Source organism: Sapajus apella, unplaced genomic scaffold (genome assembly GCF_009761245.1).
Source record: "Sapajus apella isolate SASKATOON/1434 unplaced genomic scaffold, GSC_monkey_1.0 scaffold73, whole genome shotgun sequence".
Classification (NCBI taxonomy): domain Eukaryota; kingdom Metazoa; phylum Chordata; class Mammalia; order Primates; family Cebidae; genus Sapajus; species Sapajus apella.
Window position 1 is genome coordinate 1,086,881 of NW_022437013.1, and position 23,403 is coordinate 1,110,283.

At 34.7% G+C, this 23,403-nt stretch overlaps 1 protein-coding gene across 2 annotated transcripts in view; it reads right to left on the bottom strand.

Annotated features, from left to right (window-relative positions):
- The window catches only part of HTR2C (5-hydroxytryptamine receptor 2C), a 282,832-nt gene that overhangs the window by 254,331 nt on the left and 5,098 nt on the right, over positions 1-23,403 (bottom strand). For both annotated transcript variants that reach the window (XM_032250774.1, XM_032250775.1), the window contains exon 2: positions 4,247-4,311. The gene's annotated coding sequence lies outside the window, so the exon portion shown is untranslated. The remainder of the gene's footprint in view (positions 1-4,246; positions 4,312-23,403) is intronic.

Consider the following 23,403-nt stretch of genomic DNA (forward strand, 5'->3'; position numbering starts at 1 on the left):
CCATCTTAGTTCCTTAAGTGATATAAAATACATGTACTGTACTTAGAATAAATTATTGTTACTTAACACACTCAATTCTCTGCTCCTTTCATAAGTTGTTTTTTAATTTTTAATTTTTGTGGGTACATAGCAGGTGTATGTATTTACAGAATATGTTTGACTTGTTGATACAGGCATTTGATTATATATTATTTACATCAACCAAATTAAGAGCTGGTAAGTAATAAAATATATTTCATTTTTAAATTAAAGATGTAAAATTAAAATATTTGTGAATAAAACAAATAACTACAATAAATGACAAGTGAAACGATGGAATTGTCTATCAATGTAAGCAATATTTGCTATTTGTTGTGGTCTATTTCTATATTTCTGCTTTTCTTTCTTCTTTGTGTTTGTTTTTTTTTGAGGGGAGGGACAGAATCTTGCTTTGTCACCCAGGGTAGAGTGTAGTGGTGTGATCACAGCTCACTGGAGCCTTGACTACCTGGGCTCAAGCAATCCTCCCACTTCAGCCTCCTAAATAGCTGGAACTGGAGGTTTGCACCATCATGCCTGGCTAATTTTAAAATTTTTTGTAGAGACAGAGTCTCACTATATTGCCCAGACTGGTCACAAACTCTTGGACTCATGCAATCCTCTCACCTTGGCTTTTCAAACTGCTGGGATTACAGGCATGAGCCACCATGCCCAGCTTATTTATGTTTTTCTTAAAGTAATTTGATAACCTAGAATAAAGAACTTTGCAATAGATACGCAGTTCTATATCAAATAACTCATATTGAAAAGAGATTCTGTTAATTAAACTTGCATTGATTTGTAGTAACACAAGACCACATAATCGAAAGATAAAAATTCTTAAATTGTTAATGTAAGTGTCAAGAGAGTGACAAGTATAACAATGTAGAACCAATGTATGTGTTTTATTTCTTCATTACATTAACATTTTTTGTGAAAAACTTGAAATGTTGACATGGTTTTACAGAAAAAAATAATGTTTACCTTTGATACTTACTGATATTACAAACCTTATCCAACTCAGCAGGAGCACAGTTGTCCAACTGATCACAGGAGACATTGAATATATTACCTAAATTGTTACTTTGTCTGTGATATATATGTACATATATATCACAGTTGCATAGGTAGCATAAGTAAGCCTTTACGGAATGTATTACTAAGTTCAAATGATAGTAGGGACAAATTTCTTTTTTAAGATTTATTGAGGCTGGGTGAGGTGGCTCAATCCTGTAATCTCAGCACTTTGGGAGGCTGAGGCCGGTGGATCACAAGGTCAGGAGATCGAGACCATCCTGGCCAACATGGTGAAACCCCGTCTCTACTAAAAATACAAAAATTAGCTGGGCGTGGTGGCACATGCCTGTAATCCCAACTACTCGGGAGGCTGAGGCAAGAGAATCGATTGAATCAGGGAGTCAGAGGTTGTAGTGAACTGAAATTGCGCCATTGCACTCCAGCCTGGCGACAGAGTGAGATTCCATCTCAAAAAAAAAAAAAAAAAAAAAAAAAGATTCATTGAATTATATAGCTTAAAATAGCCACAGATGACTGGACACGGTGGCTTATGCCTGTAATCCCAACAATTTAGGAGGCCGAGGCTGTTGGATCACTTGAGGTTAGGAGTTCAAGACGAGCCTGACCAACATGGTGAAACCCCGTCTCCACTAAAAATACAAAAATTAGCTGGGCGTGGTGGCAGGCACCTGTAATCCCAGCTGCCCGGAAGGCTGAGGCAGGAGAATCACTTGAATCCGGCAGGCAGAGTTTGCAGTGAGTCAAGACTGTGCCACTGCACTCCGACCTGGGTGACGGAATGAGACTCTATCTCAAAAAATAAAAATAAAATAGCCACAGAAATCACTAAGGACCTGCATATCAAAAGCCCAAAGAATATCAGGCTGTGGATATATACATATTTTAATAAAACTCTTCTATTTACAGTAAGAATTAATATATTTAACAACACCAACATTATTTACAATAAATAACCATTCTCCAGCCTTCTATAATAAATATATTATACGTATCTTTTTCATGTCACTGATATACCCTGACAAAGGCAGCCTTACAGAAAAGCAAAGTAAGCAAAGGCCTTACATACCTATTTGATGAGACATGAGGCATATTTTCCCCTTCAGCTCATCAAGGGATTCAGTTATGGGAACCACATGTTAAACTATCCCTCCCTCTAGATGGGGTAGGACTTGTAAGGTATTGCCACATTAGGATGAATTTATGTATCAAATCTTCTCTAATTAATAGCTGGATAAGAGCAAAGTGGCAACAGGTGTGTATACTCAGGGGGTGCACAGGCCTGGGAGAGAAGCAAGGAGTACTCACTATGGAGTTGTGAATATCTGGCACATAGAGGTAAAAAAAACAATGTGGTAAGGACAGAATAGCATTGAAAGGAAGACAATAAAGATGAAATTTGCTAACTTCACATTCTAGTAAGGCTGACCTTGGTCTTTTTTACCAGACAAGGCTTACCATGCCAATGATATATATGAGATAGTCTTGTGTGAATATTGTTTGAAGCCTCAGAGTAGAAACTTACCTGCATGTCCAGGTTAACCTATTTCACCAACGCAGTGAAAACATCTGCAAGCAAACTTGGATCTTCACAAACACTTAGAAAGAGTGACTTCCTGTGTGCTTTCAGGACAGCTATGGGGATTCTCTAAAATCTTACATTTTATACTTTTTGAATGTCTCTTGTGATTTTTTTTTTTTAATTTTTTTTCCCCCTCTGGAAAGCTGTTGAGATCATCAGGAACTCTTTTCAACATATATTAAACAAAGAAAGTCACCGTTGCCATCATCTTAAATGGTGAGCAGTTAAATAAAACAGAACAATTTGATGTTGGCTATTCTGAAAAAGGTTACATTTTAATGCAGCCATTTTGATGCAACTGTCTTGATGTAAAATCACTGTTTTCTTGCTTCTTTTATTTTTCGATCATTAATAATGTGTGCAGCAGACATTCCCAACCTTATTCCATCCCTGTCCTCTCTCAAATTTTGATAGACTTCGACTTTTCATTTCTTTTATATAATGCATATATATTAATGTTATACTAAAATTTTCTGTTAAAATTTTACTGCCAAAAATGAGTTAGTTTATACCATCGTATCAGTTCTTCCTCCAAAACTATTATTCTAAAAACATTTTGTGGTATTAAATATTTGTATATGATTATGAGAACAATCAGAAATTTAATTGAGAATTCCCTGTGCCGTCTGGAGTCTAAAATAAGGAATCCAATTAAAACCTACCTTTTTTAACTTGTAATATATTTACCCAATCAAATAATCATGCTCTGGACATCTATAGAATGTGGAGTGTTCCATTATCTGGATCCATGTTTTTCAGCATTTATAACTGATACCCCCTTTTGAGAAACAAAATGCTCTGCTCCCTTCCTCTGCTCCTGGGATTTTTATGTGTATCTATTGAGAGTATTTTGAAGATCTATGTTTTCTCAAATTTATCATAGGAAACAATAGCTAGATTTCCTACACCCGCAATCATGGATATAAGAGTTTGCCACTGAAAGTAGGCCAGGTGGGATGGCTCATGCCCGTAATCCCAGCACTTTGGGAGGCCAAGGTGGGCAGATCACCTCAGGTCAGGAGTTCGAGATCAGCCTGGCCAACATGGTGAAAACCTGTCTCTACTAAAAATACAAAAAGTAGCTGGGTGTGGTGGCATGCACCTGTAATCCTGACTACCTGTGAAGCTGAGGCAGGAAAATAGATTGAACCTGGGAGGTGAAGGTTGCAGTGGGCCAAGATCGTGCCACTGCACTCCAGCCTGGGCAACAGAGAGAGACTCCATCTCAAAAAAAAAAAAAGGAGTTTGTCACTGAAGGAGAAAACTGAATTTTTTAATTTTGTCTTTACTAACCTAATTGTCCCAATTTATACTATTGTATTTTATACTTATTTACTATAAATCTGGGGTGGTAGTTAATGGTTTAGTAAGGGAGTCTACATCACACATTACTTAGTAATAAATAAGCTGAATTTTTTTTTCAGGTTGCATTAAAATGCTGTTTACCAATTACATAATATTCTTTTTCAAACACGTTAGGCCCTTAACAGCATATGTTTTACTATTTCAGGGGTAAGTCTACACTAGCAAAATAATAAGAATCACCTAAATATGATAGTTGAGTATTATTTCAAAATAAGAATCTCAAGGCACACTTTTGTGTATACTTACAGTTGTTTTCAAAGGATGGCGTTGCTTGGCCTGTTATAGATGCTCGCGGGTGTTAGCTGATAACCCTAAAAGCAAACATTGAGAAAAATACAGTAAGAACTCCATAAGTAAGGTGCTATGCACAGTACATATACTATTCACATATAATGAATGACTGAAAATTAGTAAGGCTGATGCCTATAAGCTTCAGAAGAAAGAAGTTTAATTTATATAAAATGAATTTAAAACAACAAAAGATTAGTGGAGCAGGAATGTCAGAGGCATTTGAACCAGAGCAACTCCATCGTGAACAGGATCTGGGTAAAATGAGGCTAAGACCTATTGGGCTGCATTACCAGAAAGTTGAGGCATTCTAAGTCACAGGATGAGATAGGAGGTCAGCACAAGATACAGATCATAAAGACCTTGTTGATAAAACAGGTTGCAGTAAAGAAGCCAGCTAAGACTCACCAAAACCAAGATGGCCATGAGAGTGACCTCTGGTAGTCCTCACTGCTATACTCCCACCAGCGCCATGACAGTTTACAAAAGCCATGGCAACAACAGGAAGTTACTTTACATGGTCTAAAAAGGGGAGGCGTGAATAATCTGACTCTCGTTTAGCATATCATCAATAAATAACCATAAAAATGAGCAACCAGGGCTGTGTGCTGTGGCTCACACCTGTAATCCCAGCACTTTGGGAGGCCGAGGCAGCTGGATAGCTTGAGATCAGGAGCTCAAGATCAGCCTAGCCAACATGGTGAAACCCCGTCTCTACTAAAAAATACAAAAGTTAGCTTGGTGTAGTGGCAGGTGCCTGTAATCCCAGCTACTCGGGAGGCTGAGGTAGGGAGAATTGCTTCAACCAGGGGGATGGAAGTTGCAGTCAGCCGAGAATACTGTGCCACTGCACTCCAGCCTGGGTGACAGAGCAAGACTTGGTCTCAAAAAAAAAAAAAAAAAAAAACAGCAGCCCTCAGGGCTGTTCTGTCTGTAGAGAAACTATTCTTTCATTCCTTTACTTCCTAATAACCTTGATTTCACTTTACAGACTCGCCCTGAATTATTTCTCCTGGGAGATCCAAGAACCCTCTCTTGGGTTCTGGATCGGGACCCCATTTCTGTAGCAGGTATGTCAGTGTTTGTCCTTCTGCTAAAGAGGAAATTAAACATTAGTTAAGAATTCCAAATGAATCAGCAAAATTCTAAGTCAAACGTCAAGTTGAAACATTATTTCACATAGAACAATTACAGAGCAGGAGTAAATAGTATTTCATCAATAGGTACTAAAACAATATTAGACCCTGGAAGGGGAAACCACATTTGAAAATCATCATTTCTGTATCCATTTTTGTAAGACCATCAGTTGCCAATATTTATTCTGGAATGCAAAAACAAGACTGAAACAAATATTAGCCAGCTGTATTTTTGCAGTAGGACAAATAAATTTGGTACAAGGACGTTAATATTTGACAGATTTTAAGCATCAAAAATTTCCCAAAACACGTAAAACATGACCAAAAAAACTTTTAAATACAGGGATTATTTTTAAAAATATAAACATAACTCTTGCACTCAGCCAAGTAAGTAAAATGGAGTGATGTAAAGATCATTAAAGTTATGAGAAATACATAAGAAATGTTAATTATTACATTGAGGATATTAAAATATTTCATTAGCTTACAGGCTTACCAACATAAGTTAACATATTTGAAGTATAACATAAAATATTTGATAAATGTTAAAGCCACATTTAAATAATTTAATGTGACTACCCCTTACATCATGCAAGATACAATGTACTATACCAAAAATTGTACTTTTCATTCCTTATGAAAGTAAAAAAATAGCTCTAACTTCAAATAAGTGAAAAATAACTTGGATTAAAACTTTGCTGTTTTAATCTACATTTCAGAAAATACATTTGGTATTTATAAATTTGAACCAACACTTTTTTGCCTCTTTTACAGCTCCAAATAGTGCAAAGATTTATTGAAATGACTATGCAAGAACACGTGATCACAGTAACCTTCAATTTTCATGAAACAGTAGAAGACTTACAGTAAATAAAAATAATTTCCTGGGAAAAAGGGAGATAAAACTGGTTCTACCTAATATGTTTGAAGGGGCAGAGGCACAAAATTAATAGCAATCTTGGAGCAATGATGAGACTCCATGTTTGATGGAGAAGCTGGTGACCAAGGTATTATTCTATTCAATAATAATTATACATTGTATTGCAGAAACGCATGAGATCATCTCAATACACATTAATGATCTGTTATACTCGTCGCAGCTCCCACTTTATTTTACCTAACTTAACTGTTCAAGTATCCTGGGAGGGAAGGAAAAGGTTGTGGACCGAGAACTGCTAAGAACGGAATTACAGCCCCCTAGTGGTGAATTGTGACTATTGCAGACAGAACAATGTGAGCTGTGATTGTAATTATGCCATTTATTCATGAAGGGTTTATGTTTTTTCCCCTTTTGGAGAGGATTGGGACATTTTGCAATAAAACATTGCTGCTCCGTCACTAAAAATTATTCAATCAGATATTCTTTAAAAAAATTTATCCAAGACCTATCAACTGAAAATGTTTTCTGAGGTCTGTAACGTTTTAGTGTTGATTTCTACAATTTTAATTAATTTTGCAAAAGTATGAAGAACTTTGAGTGAAATCAAATTTTTTCTCAATTTTGGTCTCTCTTTTTAGCCTCACTTGCTTCTTCCCTTCCTCCTGATCACAACATTCTTTATATTAACATTTTGCATCTATCATACACTCTCCCATTTTTTTTCCTCTCAGCTAATTATATGTAAGTTTGAGATTTATTTTATTATTAATGTCCTGTTATTTCAAGTTTCTCTCCATCTTACCAAAGTATCATTTTTTTAAATTTCCACAGTGACTGATTTTTCTCTTTTCGGAGGCGAGTGACTCTAGATAGAAAACATAGATGTACCTGACCAAAACCTTGCTCTACATATTAGTCCAAACACCATGCCATTTCATTCTACAAAAATCGCGCATGGAATACTTTTAAATTTCACATATGCATTCCATTACCTCTGATACTATTTATAACTGATTTATGAAGTGACATTATGTGTAATTTTGTGATTATTCAAGAAAGATTTATCCTACTTTTCCTACAGAAATTATTGTTATTTTGTTTTCAGCCTACCCTGAGAAAAGATGCTATAAAATAGTAGTTTCAATTCAAAATTATGGTTTAAAAGTCATAAGAACCCTGTGAAGATTTAATGGATAAGTTTGCTGCCTTATTTCTCCTTCAGTTGAAATAATACGGAAAACATAGGCATTTAAAGTGGAATGTCTGTCAGAGAAATACCTACATTACTGTGCATTAAAATGCCAGTAGTCAATCTTGAGTAGGATGAGGAAATGCAGGCATTACAAAGAGCTTAATGCACCCTTTTCGATATTCATGGATATTTATGCTCATTTAAAAAGGAAGGGGCTGTCTTTCATTCAGGATTAAAACAGGACCACAGAGGGACTGAATGGTACCCTTTACTGCCTACTTTGGCATTTAAGGAATCTACCTTAAGGAGTATAATTAACATATAATAATATGTGCATATTTTAAATGTAGAGTTTGACCAGTTCTGATGAATGTTTACACCTGTGTAATTGCCACTCTGATGAAAACATAAAACATTTCCATCCTTCTGCTTCTTTGTAGTCAATACCTTCCAAGCTCCAGGAAAATACTTTTTGACTTCTATCACTGTAGATTATTTTTGCCAGTTATGGAAGTTCATGTAAATGGAGCCATACAGTATGCTCTGCTCCTTTTCTGTATCTTCCAAGCTTTCTTTGTTCAAACGAATTTTTCTTCTTTCACTGAGTCTTATTTATAGACTATTTAAAGCATACATATCCCCTTGCCTCATCCTCCTAATTTATTTTTTATTTTTATTTTTATTATTTTTTGAGACAGAGTCTCTCTCTCTTGCTCAGGCTGGAGTTCAGTGGTGTGATCTTGGCTCATTGCGACTTCCGCCTCCCAGGTTCAAGCGATTCTCCAGCCTCAGCCTCCCAAGCAGCTAGGACTACAAGTGCGTGTCACCACACCCAGCTAATTTTCTGTATTTTTAGTTCAGGGTTTCGCTGTGTTAGCCAGGATGGTCTCTATCTCCTGACCTCAGATGATCCGCTCACCTTGGCCTCCCAAAGTGCTGGGATTACAGGCATGAGCCACCACGCCTGGCCCTCTTAATTTATTAATTTAAATTTTCTTAACTTTCTCTTCAACTTATCATGTATTATTTAAAACTTCAATCTTTGTCTAACACGATACTGTCTTTTAAACTTACTGTGTCATGTCAAATAGAGCAATGGTGTGGATACTTGGAACAATGATTGGAACTTCAACCTAATGTGATCAACCAAAAGAGTAATTAAAACAGAAGAAACCACAGGAGAAATCTTTTAAATACAAAATGGGGAATTCCCAATTACCTTGCATTTAGCACATCGAAGATAACAAAAGCAATTATGTTCTAGTGTGTAAAAAGCCTATATATTTCACAAAAATATTAAAATATGTATTTGAGGATGTAACTAATAGGATCTATTTTCATATTTTATTAGGTTTTATGAGAGTTATTCTTTAATGGGAAGTATATTAAAGAATACATATCAGATTTATTGTTTTAATGAGAAGTATATTAATACTAATAAAAGATCAGATTTTATGTAGAAAGCCCCAGTTTCTGTATTCAAATTTTATGTACTTTTTTTTATTAGTGATGTTGGTGGCCAAAATGCATACCAACGAAAGTTCCTACTATTGCAAGAGAAGTATTCAGAGCCAATTAGAATGACGGGCAATTTTATTTCACAAAAGTCCTCTAAATAAGGGTAATTTTAAAGAAGTGTCTTCCATATCAGAGATTTAGAAAAGAAAGAGATGGCACACTTCAATCAACTGCTTATGACATTCAACTGCAAATAGCATGTACACAAAAGTTTTTTGAGGTAAATGCCTCTTCTTTGGAAAGGATAGTATGGTTTGGCAAATCTTGATCGGATGGAATGAGAAAAAAAAATGAAAGAAATGGACTAGAAATTTAGCTTTCCTGAGTTTGAAACTTAGTTTTTCTGAATCAATTTATTGTGAAGAGGATAACTTCCTTTTTATTGATTTTGCAATGCTAAAATGAAATTGAATAGCCAAAGTAAAGATGACAGAAGCTCAGACACAAAATTTTATTTTTCATTTCTGAAGTGTGAAAAAATTAAGGACTTAGCCAAATAAATCAAAACCCTGTTGCCTAAATCTAACCACAAATTTTACTTTGTTTGCCAATCCTTCTTAATCTCAAACAACTTCTCTGATATTCCCAGCAAGTACATCTGTTCAAAGTTTGCAGGTTCTCAGAATAAGCAAATCTACAGAGACAAAAAGAGGATTTCTGGTTTCTTAGTGCTGGGAGTTGAAGAAGTATGAAGGGTGATTGTAAATGGGTCTAGGATTTCTTTTGGGGTGATGGAAATATTCTAAATTGTGATGATGATTATACAACTCTGAGTATACTAAAAACCACTGAATTCTATATGTTAAAAAGGGCAAATTGGATAGTATGCGAATAAATATGGATAGTATGCTCAATAAAACTGTTAAAAGTGATTTGGGGTTAAAGCCATTACTTCAAATGAAAAAGCAGATCTCACCGGGCACAGTGACTCACACTTGCAACCCCAGCACTTCGGGAGGCTGAGGCAGGTGGATCATGAGGTCAGGAGTTCAAGACCAGCCTGGCCAACGTGGTGAAACCGTATCTCTACTAAAAATACAAAAATTAGCCGGGTGTGGTGGTGGGTTCCTGTAATTTCAGCTACTCAGGAGACTAAGGCAGAGAATTGCTTGAACCTGGGAGGCGGAGATTGTAGTGGGCCAGGATTGCGCCACTGCACTCCAGCCTGGGCGATAAAGCAAGACTCCATCTCAAAAAAAAAAAAAAAAAAAAAAATCTTATCTTCAAAAGATAGATTTTTAAATGTGAGAATACAGGATCTTATTAAACCTCAACTTTAATGAAACGGAGAGTTATGAAAAGGTACCCTTTGCGAAAGGGTCTGATTGTATTGTTATAAAATCAAGTGGGGGAAAATATTAATTTTACATAATAAAAGCGTAAATATTTTATACATGTAAGATTCATGAAAGGCCAGATTTTTTTTTTTTTTTTTTTTTGAGACAGAGTCTCATTTTGTTGCCCAGGTTGGAGTGCAGTGACATCATCTTGGCTTGCTGCAGCCTCTGCCTCCTGGGTTCCAGAGATTCTCCTGCCTCAGCCTCCCAAGTAGCTGGGAATTCAGGCACACACCACCACGCCCGGCTAATTTTTGTGTTTTTAGTAGAGATGGGGTTTTACCATGTTGGCCAGACTGGTCTTGAACTCAGGTGACCTCAGGTGATCCGCCCGCCTCGGTCTCCCAAAGTGCTGGGATCACAGGTGTGAGCCACAGGTGCCTGGTCTCAGATTTAATAATAATCCTAAAATCTGATGTTCTACACATGTATGAAAAATGCATTAACATTTTATAGTGATGTGGAAGCTGGAGCAGGACATTAAAAAGAAAAATTAAAACTATGACATATGGCAAACAACTGAAGCATTATGAAGTATTAAAAAATCGAATAAGATACATTCAAAGATTAATTTTTATCTTGACCCTTTTCAAATCAGCAATTAATCAATGTTTGTGTATAATCAGAATGATGCAAACTCTCCCGTTAAGGATGACTCTTTTTCATCATCGATCTTAACGTTGTACCATGGGTCCTAGTCACTTCTTTGGTGAGGAAAGCGTAAAATCTGGAAGTATCCAATAAATGGCCAAGAAGAAGAAACTCCATACCTTCTTTATCATGGGGAAACATTGTGTTTGATATTTCATTTTAACTTCTCCACTTACAATTGATATTAATTAAAAGTTATTTTGGGCAATTCTGTACCTTGATTTGCAAGCCTATCTCTTCCTCTCAACTCTCTTCTTGCTTAAATTGTACCAGCGTATAGACCACTAGCGATTTTCTTAAATAAATAAATAAATGAAGAGTTTAAAAGCTAATGAATTCAGAAACAAGTTTAAAAAACTACTGACAGATTCTGGATATTCTATAGGCTTTTGCTCTGAAAGTATTTGGAAACTGATTCTTAAAATACTCTTAGCAGTAGATTTGTTTGGTATGATTTATTTTTATTAAAAAAAACTAGTCGTAATATTTACTAAACTTGAAATGACAAGCTTTACTATAAAAATTACAGAAAAAAATCAATACAAAATATATTATCAAGCTGAAGTTATATGACAGAAGAAAACATTTTAAAGAATACATAAAATGGATCTTAAAAATTGGATTTAAATTTTGCATTTAAAATGTAAGTGCCATGTTTAGATTTGAACTTGTCAAGTTATAAAAATACATGACTACTGTCAGGCATGGTGGCTCACTCCTGTAATCTCAGCGCTTTGGGAGGCCGAGGTGGGTGGATCACGAGGTCAAGAGATCAAGACCATCCTGGCCAACATGGTGAAACCCCATCTCTACTAAAAATACAAAAATTAACTGGGCGTGGTGGTGCACGCCTGTAGTCCCAGCTACTTGGGAGGCTGAGGCAGGAGAATCACTTGAACCAGCGGAGGTTGCGGTGAGCCAAGATTGCACCATTGCACTCCAGCCTGGGTGACAAGAGCAAAATTCCATCTCAAAAAAAAAATGACTAATATATATGAAATTAGATTAAAATAGAATTACTTATTACGCTACAAAAGTATAAAGACAGCAGTAATTTCGTGGAATATCCAGTCAAAATGTTTCCTCTGTTGTTATAACTGCCTTTTATTTTCTAGTAAATGTGATTCTTAAGGTGATATTTTAAAACATTTTAAATATTTTTTAAATATTGTGATTCATCTTTTATTTTCCTATTTAATTGCCAATTACTAATATTACATAGCATTTTGCATACTTTTTCTATATTTATTTCTGTTAGTAAATAGCTGTCCTTCACCTCTAATAATAAGCTGTGATATTTGAAAATACACAAATTCTTGATTTGTAGAAGGTGATATATGATTGATGTCTCCTTGTCTTCTATTTAGTTCCTTGAAAACAATGACTAAGTAAATGTTATACTGAGAGCATGTTGTTGTGCATGAGTATTTGGCATATTTTTAAACCTTAAGGCTGTTAATCAAGGTACTATGGAAAAAGAACACACAACCTTTGTAATTAGACAGACCTGGGTTTGAATCTTGGATCAACGCCTTATTAGCTGTGTGTTTGGGCACATGACTTAAACTCTCTCTGTTTCCATTTCTTTTTTCTTACAGTTGTGAGAATTACATGAGATAATGTATGTAATTTACGACATGCACTGAGTGGGATATGGTTGGGGCTCAGTATTTGTTAATTCTTTCCTTTTCTCTTTCCTTTTCATTAGAAGTGTCCATGATTTCTTTCTTAGACTTTCTCCTATCTCAGAGATTCTGCTGTATATTTACTAGATGGAATGGTATATGTAAATAACAATTTCAGTAATACTATAGTTTAAAATTTCTGACAGAAGTATGAGTAAATAGAAAATCCAAACTACCAATCAACGCATACATTGAGGATTATCTCGGGGTATGTACTTTCCTTCTCATCACTGTTTCTTTGTGCACCTCAATGAAAGTTAACTATTTAAAATTTGATTGTAACATGTGAATATTTCAATTTAAAATCAATACAATATATGCAAAGCACACATGCAAGTGAATCATAGAAAAATCATCACAGAGGGAAACAGACTTCAATCTATAAAATGCACTTCATTTTTTACCTTTTAGATCATGCCATTGAACTTGTTTGATTGTTCGTGTTATGACTTCATCTTTCACAGACTGTAGTTCACAGACATTGTCCTTAAAAACCACATGAAGGTCACTGGTTTCCTTATAAAAATGACATAATGGATTAAAGCTGGAATTCTGTAGCTAGTGACTCATGCTTGCATTTGTACGTTTTAAGAGATGTAATTTATAGAAAGGAAGCATCCAGCCTTGAGCTTCAGACTTCGGTTGCTCAAATAAATTAAGAAGTAAAGGCTAACATAAATAAGAGCACATGGCCTGTCAACTGGTCAGTCATCTAATTTAAACTTCAAAAAATTCTCTTATTTGTCTTTATGTGTTTCTTTCTCACTGTGAAATATATGTATGTTATATAACACACACATATATATCCTCTACCTGTATGTCAGTAAGAATAAAAGTCATAATTTTAAAAGTATTCACATACTTGTATTAACTTTCTAATTTTTGAAGCCAAAAATGCAAATGTACTTTCTGTTCATTTTGAATTTATTAAGCATGACATGATTCTCAAGGACAGTATGATGTAGTCAAATTTTTAAAGGCTTTCATTTAATATGCTACATAGCTTTCAAGAGGCAGTGAACCATGGTGGAAAAGAACCTGATTTCGGAGTTAGGAAATTGAAGTTCTGTCTGCAGTTTTGCCAATAATTAGCTGTATGACCCGAAGCAAATCAGGAACCCTCTCTAAGCCTTAATTTGTTCATCTTTAAAACATAGGCAATATTAAGTCACTTACAAATGTGATCAGTATGCTTTAATTCTCCTTGTTTTCTTAGAGTGCTTAGTATTTAACTTGTTGTTGCTTTCATAACATCATTCATGCATTTAGGAATTCTAAAGTACTTTGCTGGTATTCCTAAAAATAATCTGAAAAAATGGATGACTTTTTTGGCATTGAGAACTAATGGTCATGTGACATTCAGACTATTAATTTTAACTGAAAGTCTATCTACAGCTCATTATTTACTAGTAACATAAACCGTGGTGTAATTCAGGCATCTAAGGGCTTGCTGATAACAAGTAATTTGTATGACTTCTAACTATATAAGGTACCTTACATATTTCTATTGGCATCATTCAACTAAGCTAATACATTGCCAAACACACAAAAGGCACTCAAATCCTGTTTGCTGATTTATTTATTTTTATTAAGTTAAGGATATAAAAACAACAGAACTGAATATGAATGACTCTAGAGTCATAGAGGGATTTTTTGTTGTTAAACAAAAGTCTTTTCAATCTGAAAATCTCTGTGAGTCAGTCAAAAAGAGATTTGGCCACTCTATGTTTAGGCAATAGTGAAAATGGCATTCAAAAGAGTTGATTCAAATTTACATTTCTTCTTGGGGCTTTGGGATAAAGAGGTTTTCGTATCAGTATTTTTATTCCATGCAATTTCTTTCCTATTTACTGTGCTCCTAGAATCTTCTCTGAATTTAACAGTAACCTTTTTCTGCCAAATCCTTCATGTAGAGCTCATATATTTGATCTCCAGCTACTGACTAGACTTCAGACTACTAAAGATCAGAATTAAGTATTGCTTTTTCTTCTGGGAAGCCCTGAAGTCCTCAGTCAAATATCTTGCCCAGAGCAGAATTTTAACAATCGTTAAATGTAACAATGTCTAAAGTTGGGGAAAAAACCTGAGAAAAGTTTCATTATTAATATTCCCAGATAAATATCATTCTGAAATATTACCAAACGCTTTAAATAATGAATGCTTAATTTTTGGACTTCTATTCTTTTCTTTTCTGTCTACAACCTTCTCTTTTTTGGAAAATTCTGAAATTTAGCTAAACCAGTGTAGCACGGATTGTTCCAAATTCTTTGACCTCTAGGGCTGACCTATCTCTAGAGGTCCAGTATCACATTTTCAGTTCTCCAGAGAATATCTGATGGTGCAAGTCTCACCATTATTTTAAATATATTCATATCAGAGGTGACTCTCACCCCCACTAACTAGTTCCTAATTTACCTCTTCTCATACCATGAAACATGAATATCCCACAGCCCTTTGGAATATTGCCTTCTTCTGCGTCAATTCACACCCTACTTGTTCGCGAGCTCCAATTCATTTCCTATCTATGCCAATAAAATTCCTTTAGTTGTTTCTTTTCCTTCCTTTTTATGTTTTACACAATTTGGCCCTTCACTATATAATGTCTTGATTTTTGTTGCATGCCAGTACAGTTTATCTTCCCAAATAAAAGATAAATTTCTCAACGGTAGGAACCATAAAATGTTTGCCAAATTCTCTCTTAACAGTTCTGTGACTCTAAGAACAAGTGCTATATTCTCTAACATGTGTTTTTAAAAATGTTGGATATAATTAAGCTTCAAAAAATGTTTCTTTTTTCTTTCTTTTTTTTTGTTTGAGATGAAGTCTCACTCTGTCACCTAGGCTGGAGTGCAATAATACGATCTCAGCTCATTGCAACCTCTGACTCCTGGGTTCAAGCGATCCTCCTGCCTCAGTCTCCCGAGTATCTGGGATGTATCTGGGATTACAGCCACACACTACCATGTCCAGCTAATTTTTGTATTTTTAATTGAGATGGGGTTTCGCCATGTTGGCCAGACTGGTCTCGAACTCCTGGCCTCAAGTGATCCCCCCCACCTCGGCTTCCCAAAGTTCTGGGATTATAGGCATGAGCCACTGTGCCTGGCCCAAAAAATATACTTAAATGATGATGACATGATAGAAATCTACAAGATTACTCAGATTAAGAGCAGGCTAGAGTACCACAAGTTAAGACCTGACTGAGGACAAAAGCTTGAATAATTCTTTTGAAATTATCTTATAGCCACATATATGGTACAGCTTTAGATTCATGAAAGATAGTCGTAAGGTATCTCCGTATTTTTCCAGGGGAAAGTAATTGGAAATCAAAATGGAACACTGATAAAAGTCATGAACAAACTATAAAAAACTTATTTTTTCTGCTTCCTGCCTCACCCCCAAAGACTCAAAGGAGTGCTGAATACAAGTAGAGGAAATTGAATACTCCTCAAAAAAGAAAGGTTCGAGTACAGGGGCAAAATGATCATATGAAATATAATTAAAGGCCTCTAGATGAATGTTTGTCCAGAATTTGTTTCCTTTGAAACGCTTTATAAAGTAAGAGCCTGTATTTGATTTAACCTAAAAATATAATAAAGGAATAAGATAATTTCTAATCATGAAGCTAAACCATAAACTCAGCATTCACATTATTGATATTCAACAAGATATTAATGAACTCCCATTTAAAATTCTCCACTGAAAGCTAACTTTGGGACAAAATTATTCAATTATTTTGTCAATTTTTATACTAATTAAAATTTTCTCCTAAAAATTGTTTTTCCAATACTTGTATTTAAAGCAAACATTGCTACCTTATCCACATGCACAGTATATTTTAAATGTTTAAATCTAGGGTATACGATATTAAATTGTTTATCAGCACTTCTGTTTTTAAAAAATATGTTGGCTGGGTGCGATGGCTCACGCCTGTAATCCCAACACTTTGGGAGGCTGAGGCAGGCAGATCATGAGGTCAGGAGATGAAGACCATTGTGGTCAACATGGTGAAACCCCATCTCTACTAAAAATATAAAAATTAGCTGGGCATGGTGGTGTATGCCTGTAATCCCAGCTACTTGGGAGGCTGAGGCAGGAGAATCGCTTGAACCCAAGGAGTTGAAGGTTGCTGTGAACCAAGATCAGGCCACTGCACTCCAGCCTGGTGACAGAACGAGACTGTATCTCAATTAAAAAAAAAAAAAAAATGCCTTGTGTGTGGGTAAGGTAGAAACGTTTGCTTTAAATACAAGTATTGAAAAATAATTTTTTTAAATGCAGAAGGTACCCTCTGTTATCTGGGCTCTGGCCTATCACAGGAAGCGTGAAAGGGATAGGGCTAATAGTCATAAAAGTAAAGGAGGACTCGTAATAAGTTGAAGCACTCTTTTGAAAAATTTGAGGCAGAACTCAATCAGGGCTTGATTTACTTTGAAGAAATCTTGTTTGGCTAAAGGGCAACCAGATAGCTAGCCTTCTAATACATTCTACGGAAAACGATTTGGATTTTCGTTTTATGTTTTAATCTGTCATATTGTTCACTAGTCAGTCTATGTTTATTTAAATCTTGACCACATGCAAATGAATGTCTGCTTCTTTGTAGAAAACCAAGCATTTATCATGCTTTTTAAACAACTCAGAGTAACATGACTCTCTCCACATATATACAAAAATATATACACACACATCTATATCTAACTTCCTAATTGTATCATTTATTTCTGAGCATCTAAAGTTCTCTGGAACTAAGTATCTACGACGTGACGAGAGGGGAGAGTACGGGAAATAGAATGAAATTTTGAGGCCGAGCATGGTGGTTCATGCTTGCAATCCCAGTGCTTTGGGAGGCAGAGGCAGGATGATTGTTTGAGTCTAGGAGTGCAAGATCAGCCTGGGCAACATAACACGACTCCCATCTCTACAAAAAAAAAAAAAAGTTGGGCATGGTATGGTGGCACACACCTGTAGTTCCAGCTACTTGAGGGGCTGAGGTGAGAGAATGGCTTGAGCCCAGCAGGTTGGGGTTGCAGTGACCTATGACTGTATGACTGCACTCCAGCCTGAGTGACAGAGTGAGACCCTGTCTCAAAAAAATAAAAGGAATGGAATTTTGAATAAGAACTTGTAGGTTTGTTTGAATTGGGCTGTAGAATTAACTGTGTGACTTTACAAAAGTAATTTAACCTGTCTTATCCTTCGTTTTTTCATTTGTTTAATCCAAGTAGTAATACTGGACCTAACTAACTGGAAGTTATGTTGAAAATCAAATGAAGGGGTATATGAGAAAAATATATACAAATTCTAAAATCTCTACAAAAAATGCTGTATTATGGCGTAATAAGTGGATATATTAATAATAAGGATATTTTGTGATTGTAGTATTAAACACTTTTAGCTATATGTTGCCTTTGTTAGAAAATAAGATAAAAATGAGGGAGGAAAAAACAGGAGAGAAAATATAAGAATTGCTCTTAGGCTGAGAAAATCTACAATGGGAAATAATGAAAATTTAAAAAATACATGATAAAAAATATAGAAAGAGTTAAAAGAGAATGTAAAATAGATATTAGGATGAATCTCAAAAAAAGTACCTGCATTAGTGAATCTGTAGTAAGATCAAGAAATTTGGAGTTCTCTATATGCTATTTGTAATCTCTCTTTCTGAAGCCTATACAGCTATAGATATTAAAATAATGAAAAGTTTTTAACTGGAAAACATAAATATTTCCAACATTCTTTACTATAAGTAATTATCTATGTCCAAAGGTTGACAATACAAATAACTAGAATTGCTTACATTTATGAATTGCTTTCACGTCAAAATGCCTTTTGCCAAAGCATTTTGATCCATTTAACCTTTACTTCTTTTTCAATTTCTATACATTTATTAAACATTTTAATATGGAAAACTGTTTTACACCCATCTTTATTGCCCCCAAAAGTAAAATATCTATTATGGTATGATTTACCATTCAAGATGTCTAGAAATCTTCTAGAAACCCTATTTTAAAAAAATGATAATTGTTTTTAATAACATTTCTGTGTCCTAAGGAAGTTCATTTTTTATATACTAGATTAACTATAAGATATAGCATAATGGTTTCTGAAAAGGCAGCAGAATGTTACTGTCCTATCACATAGTTAAATAACTTCTTTTGTGTAGAGTTTGTAGCTGCACATTTAATTTATTATAAATCACCTAAAATGATTGTTTATTATTGATAGCCAAAGATATCTTAAATTTACTTTAAATAATAAAAGACAAAAAGAAGAGACATTTGCACTCTCTCAGTAATGTTTAAGACATGAATCATTTCAAATGTAGGGCACTGGAGTGAATGGAAAGTTCAAGACCCAGAGTGAATATTGACTTGAGATTTTATAAGATTTTTCTTATGTAGTTGAAGAGTCACAACCACTAATCTGGGTTATAAAATCAACTATCAGAATATTATTATTATTTGAAGTGGATATTCAGAACCAGAAACTGTTAGTATTTTCATAAGTTTGTAGCCTTTGAAATGATCTCAGTAACCATCCAGTCTGCTTTTCTCTTTTAATGGATGAAGACATAGAGGCTTGTAAAAAACTAGAACTTAGATCATTTAACTCTAAATTTGTACTATAAATACCTTTCCCACAGTGCTTGTGTCTTTTTGTATATTAATTATTCAGCAAATATATATTGAGAGAAACCACAATGTGTAATGATATATGCAAATGGTAGTTGGGGAGGATAAACATGAATAAATTGTAATCTTTGTTCTATGTGAATTTATAATCCAATAGGAAAGTTCAGAATCAAATTTAAAAGTAAGATGATGTATCTTAAACCTTTAACACCAGGCCTGGCTCTAAAGTAAAAGTTAAAAACCAAATAACAAAAATAAAATGCAATAGAAACCGGGTGTGGTGGCTTAACGCTTGTAGTCCCAGCTACTCAGGGGCTGAGGCAGTAGGCTAGCTTAAGCCCAGAAGTTCAAGGTCAGCCTTGACAACATAGCAAGACTCCATATCCAAGGAAAAAAACAATGTAATACAATGTGCTAAGTGCCCCATAAGAGGTGCAAACAGTTATGTCTATTTTCCTAAAATTTAAAATGGAAATTCTGGTGTTCTTACACATGTGAGTGTAACCTAGGTGATTTTTTAAATATGGTCAGTAGTCTTTTTACACTGCACACAAAAAATTATAACATATTTGCATTTTAAGCATTGCTTCTTGGCTTTATAGTCTGCATGATATTCTTCCTCAACCCCTCCAATCAAACAGTACATCTTTCTCTGAATTTGTCTGCAGTCATTTCCCAGTGTGCCCCATTAGCTGAAGCTTGTTACTTCCTAACCCGCCTAATAGTCCCTTGGTTTCATCCTGATATTTGGCAGCTACTTTGGTAGCTGGCAACTTTTAGCCCTATGCATGCTCTGCCCAGGAGTTGGGCAGCATTATTTGGTGCCATTGTAATGAGAGTGGGAGATGTGCAGAGTTCAAACATGGGATAGGGAGTTGTCTGAAGTGAGCTTTCAAGTGCTAACCTTAAGAGTCTATAATCACAATGGAATTTAAAAGTTAGTCCATTTGAACAACATCTTTCAGAAATAATTCTGAAGCTATATCAATGGACTGAAATGGGAAATAATGAAGAAAAGTGATCCACGAATGAATACAAGGTAGGAAGGACAAGTATTATTTCAATTGTCATGAGAAATCAAAGAAATCTGGGAGAAGGGATAGAGGTTTTTTTTTTTTAATAATTTCTTACACTATAAGTGTTGTGATAAATGTACTCTGTATCATACTACAGAAAAAAAATGAACTTTTATTTGATCTTGTTTTATTCTCAATCAAGAGACTCAGAATATCCACGTTTGTACAAATTTGGCTGCTCTTCTGAAAATGGCATTTACCCATGGTAACGTACAAATCTATGGTTAAATAAGTCAAATTACTTTATAGCAATGTACTATCTTCTCAGCATTTGAATGCTTTTCACTTTTAAATTCTGAATTAGGTTGGTGCAAAAGTAATTGTGGTTTTCACCATTAAAGTGGTGGTGAAATAAATAAAATAAAGTTTTATTTTACTTGTGGGAGTTTTCTCCATATTCTCTTCCCCATTTTCTATATATTACACAATTCGTGACTCTATATTTGTAACCTTAGGGAAGTAAGTCATTTAACCTCAGTGGTTTCTGTATTCTGTATCTGTTTATAACTGAGAGGTTAGTTTGAGGGATCCTTACAAAAAGATTATCTAGCATAAGGCTCTCATTTTGGAGTTGTGGAAACTGGGGCCCAAGTTAAGCAAATAACTGGACCACTTTTTCTTCATTCATCCTGAGTGAGAGAGTAGGAAAGAGAAATCAATGTTGCCTGTACCATAAATTGCAAAACTGTATTATTACATTGGATTGCCTTTACTGTCTAACAGTACTTATTTGTTTCTTTAGGGAAGTATTGTGGAAGATGTTTATTACCTCACTAGCATCCAACAGTGTTAAATGTACATTAAGCCCTCAACTGAAATTCCTTGCTGAATTTCAATTAAGCTATTGCTGAAATTCCATAATTCTTACAGGCTTTTCTTTATTCATTTTCATCTTACATTTCACTAATTTGGAAGATAAATATGGGCAGTGAATTTTATAGGTATACTTACATGAAATTTAGGAAATTGGCTGTGGTTTGGCAATAGAAGCAGGGAAACTTGACACAGACAGTTATTCAATGAGAAGTGGGTAATAATATTCCAAACTAAAGAATCTGCCCTTGCTAATTTAAATAGCATTTTGGAAAGCAAGTCATTGTATCAATGAAGAGTCATTTGGGCTTATAATTCTACCATACAAGTTCTTTTCCATTTACATAGTGATTTTAAAAATAGATACAGAGGCATGATGAAATGACTAAATAAATAAATCTATTGAGAAATCAGCTCATTTCTGCTTTTTCAAAATGTGGGTTCAAAAAATATTTGTTGGAGAGATACCAGATCTTCCTTGTTTTACTTCCTTCAAGAATGAAGTAATCAACATCTTTCTGAATCTATTTTAGACTAACATTACATTTTAAAATAAAGATATGGGCCTATTAGACCTCTGGGAGTCATTGACTAACTAAAAATTCTAGAGCAATCTGCTTACAAGCCACAAAGCATTAAATTAACTGTTTAATGTAAGATTAAAAACAAAACTAATAGACTCATGATGTGATCACTCAAAACAATTCATTAATACTAATGTCTGATTTCCTTTAACATTATAAAAAGTGAGAAAATAAAGTTGTTTTTTACAAGTTTATTTGCTACAAAGGCATTTAGGAATTGTTTTATTTTTCTTCCCCTCCCCCTCTCAGGAATTGTTATTTTAAAAAGAAAACTTATGCTTCTTTCTGAGCCATCAACCCATACCACAAAATGAGTACAGAACTCAGTTTGCTAATAAAAAGAGAATTCTATAATGATGCATGTTGTCAATGAAATGGTCTCTCTCTCATATATGTATATATAATGATGTATTTCACTGTGAAATGGAAAATAAAACTGTGTGTTAGGGCCAAGCTTTAGCTAAACTAATTTAAGAAGAATTATAATATTTTTATTGCCCTAAAATATGTTCAGAGAAATTACCTAAAATAATTTCAGGGAAAACTGCTATTCTGTTAGATGCCTTGAATTCTTGAACATTATTGTGCAGATGTGCTAAAAATTCTATTTTAGCTCTTTCTTCACCTTCTTTCACCTTTACTTTTACTATTGGAACATAGGTTCCTAAAAGTGGCAATATAACCAATCAAGATATGTTAATTCATTACCTACTATGGGCAAGGCATTTATTATATATGTGGGCTAGTCAACAAAAGCTTCATGCAAGAGGTGGGGCTTGAAACAGACCTTGAAGATCAGATAGAATATAGATATGTTTGGAACAGTAAGCTATATACAACAGTATTGAACTTCTCCAATCTTTCAAGCAATTTCGAATTACAGATCTTGTTCTTTTTCTTTTTTTACCATTTTAAAACGGAAGTAACAAATGGAAGTAATTGGTTTGGTTTTGGATTTTTAAAAATCTACTTTAAAAAAGACTGTAAGCACAGTTACAATTTTCCCAAGTATGGTCTTTCTACCCTGAAATAAGTTTAATTTAAGTATTGTACTCTGATATGATTTTTCTGCCTGGGCTCAGATCAGTAAACTAAAAAAACCTGGCACTTCCTTTTAATAGCACTTATTTTCCAAGTCATAGTTATCAAATTGCTTTTCCTGAATCTAGTATGAAAAGGAAATACATGGCAAATGGGATAAGACAACACTTGAAACCTTCTGATACATGATAATTCTTTTAACACAAATTCAAGATTTTATTGTATTTATAATAAAACAAAAGATGACACTTAGAACTGGATCACATAGATCTTTCTTGTCTTATCTATTCCCAGTTCAAAAGGCTTGCATCTTTTAATAGCAGCATTCTTTTAGATCTACAGCTGGGCTCAGCACACTAAAGCCTTAGCACAATCTTCTTTGTAGTTTTAGCCTTTATCCGAAAAATCTGGTTAGTTTACCCACCATATTCACTGTGCTTCCTGTCATAACACTGCTTTCCCTGGGCATACAGGGAATCTTTGCCCCTCTTGTACTTTTTCACTTTGTGGGGTTGGTGCTAGCCACACTTTTTAAAGAAAGTCTTGTGAGTTTTAGGAGTGTTCACCATG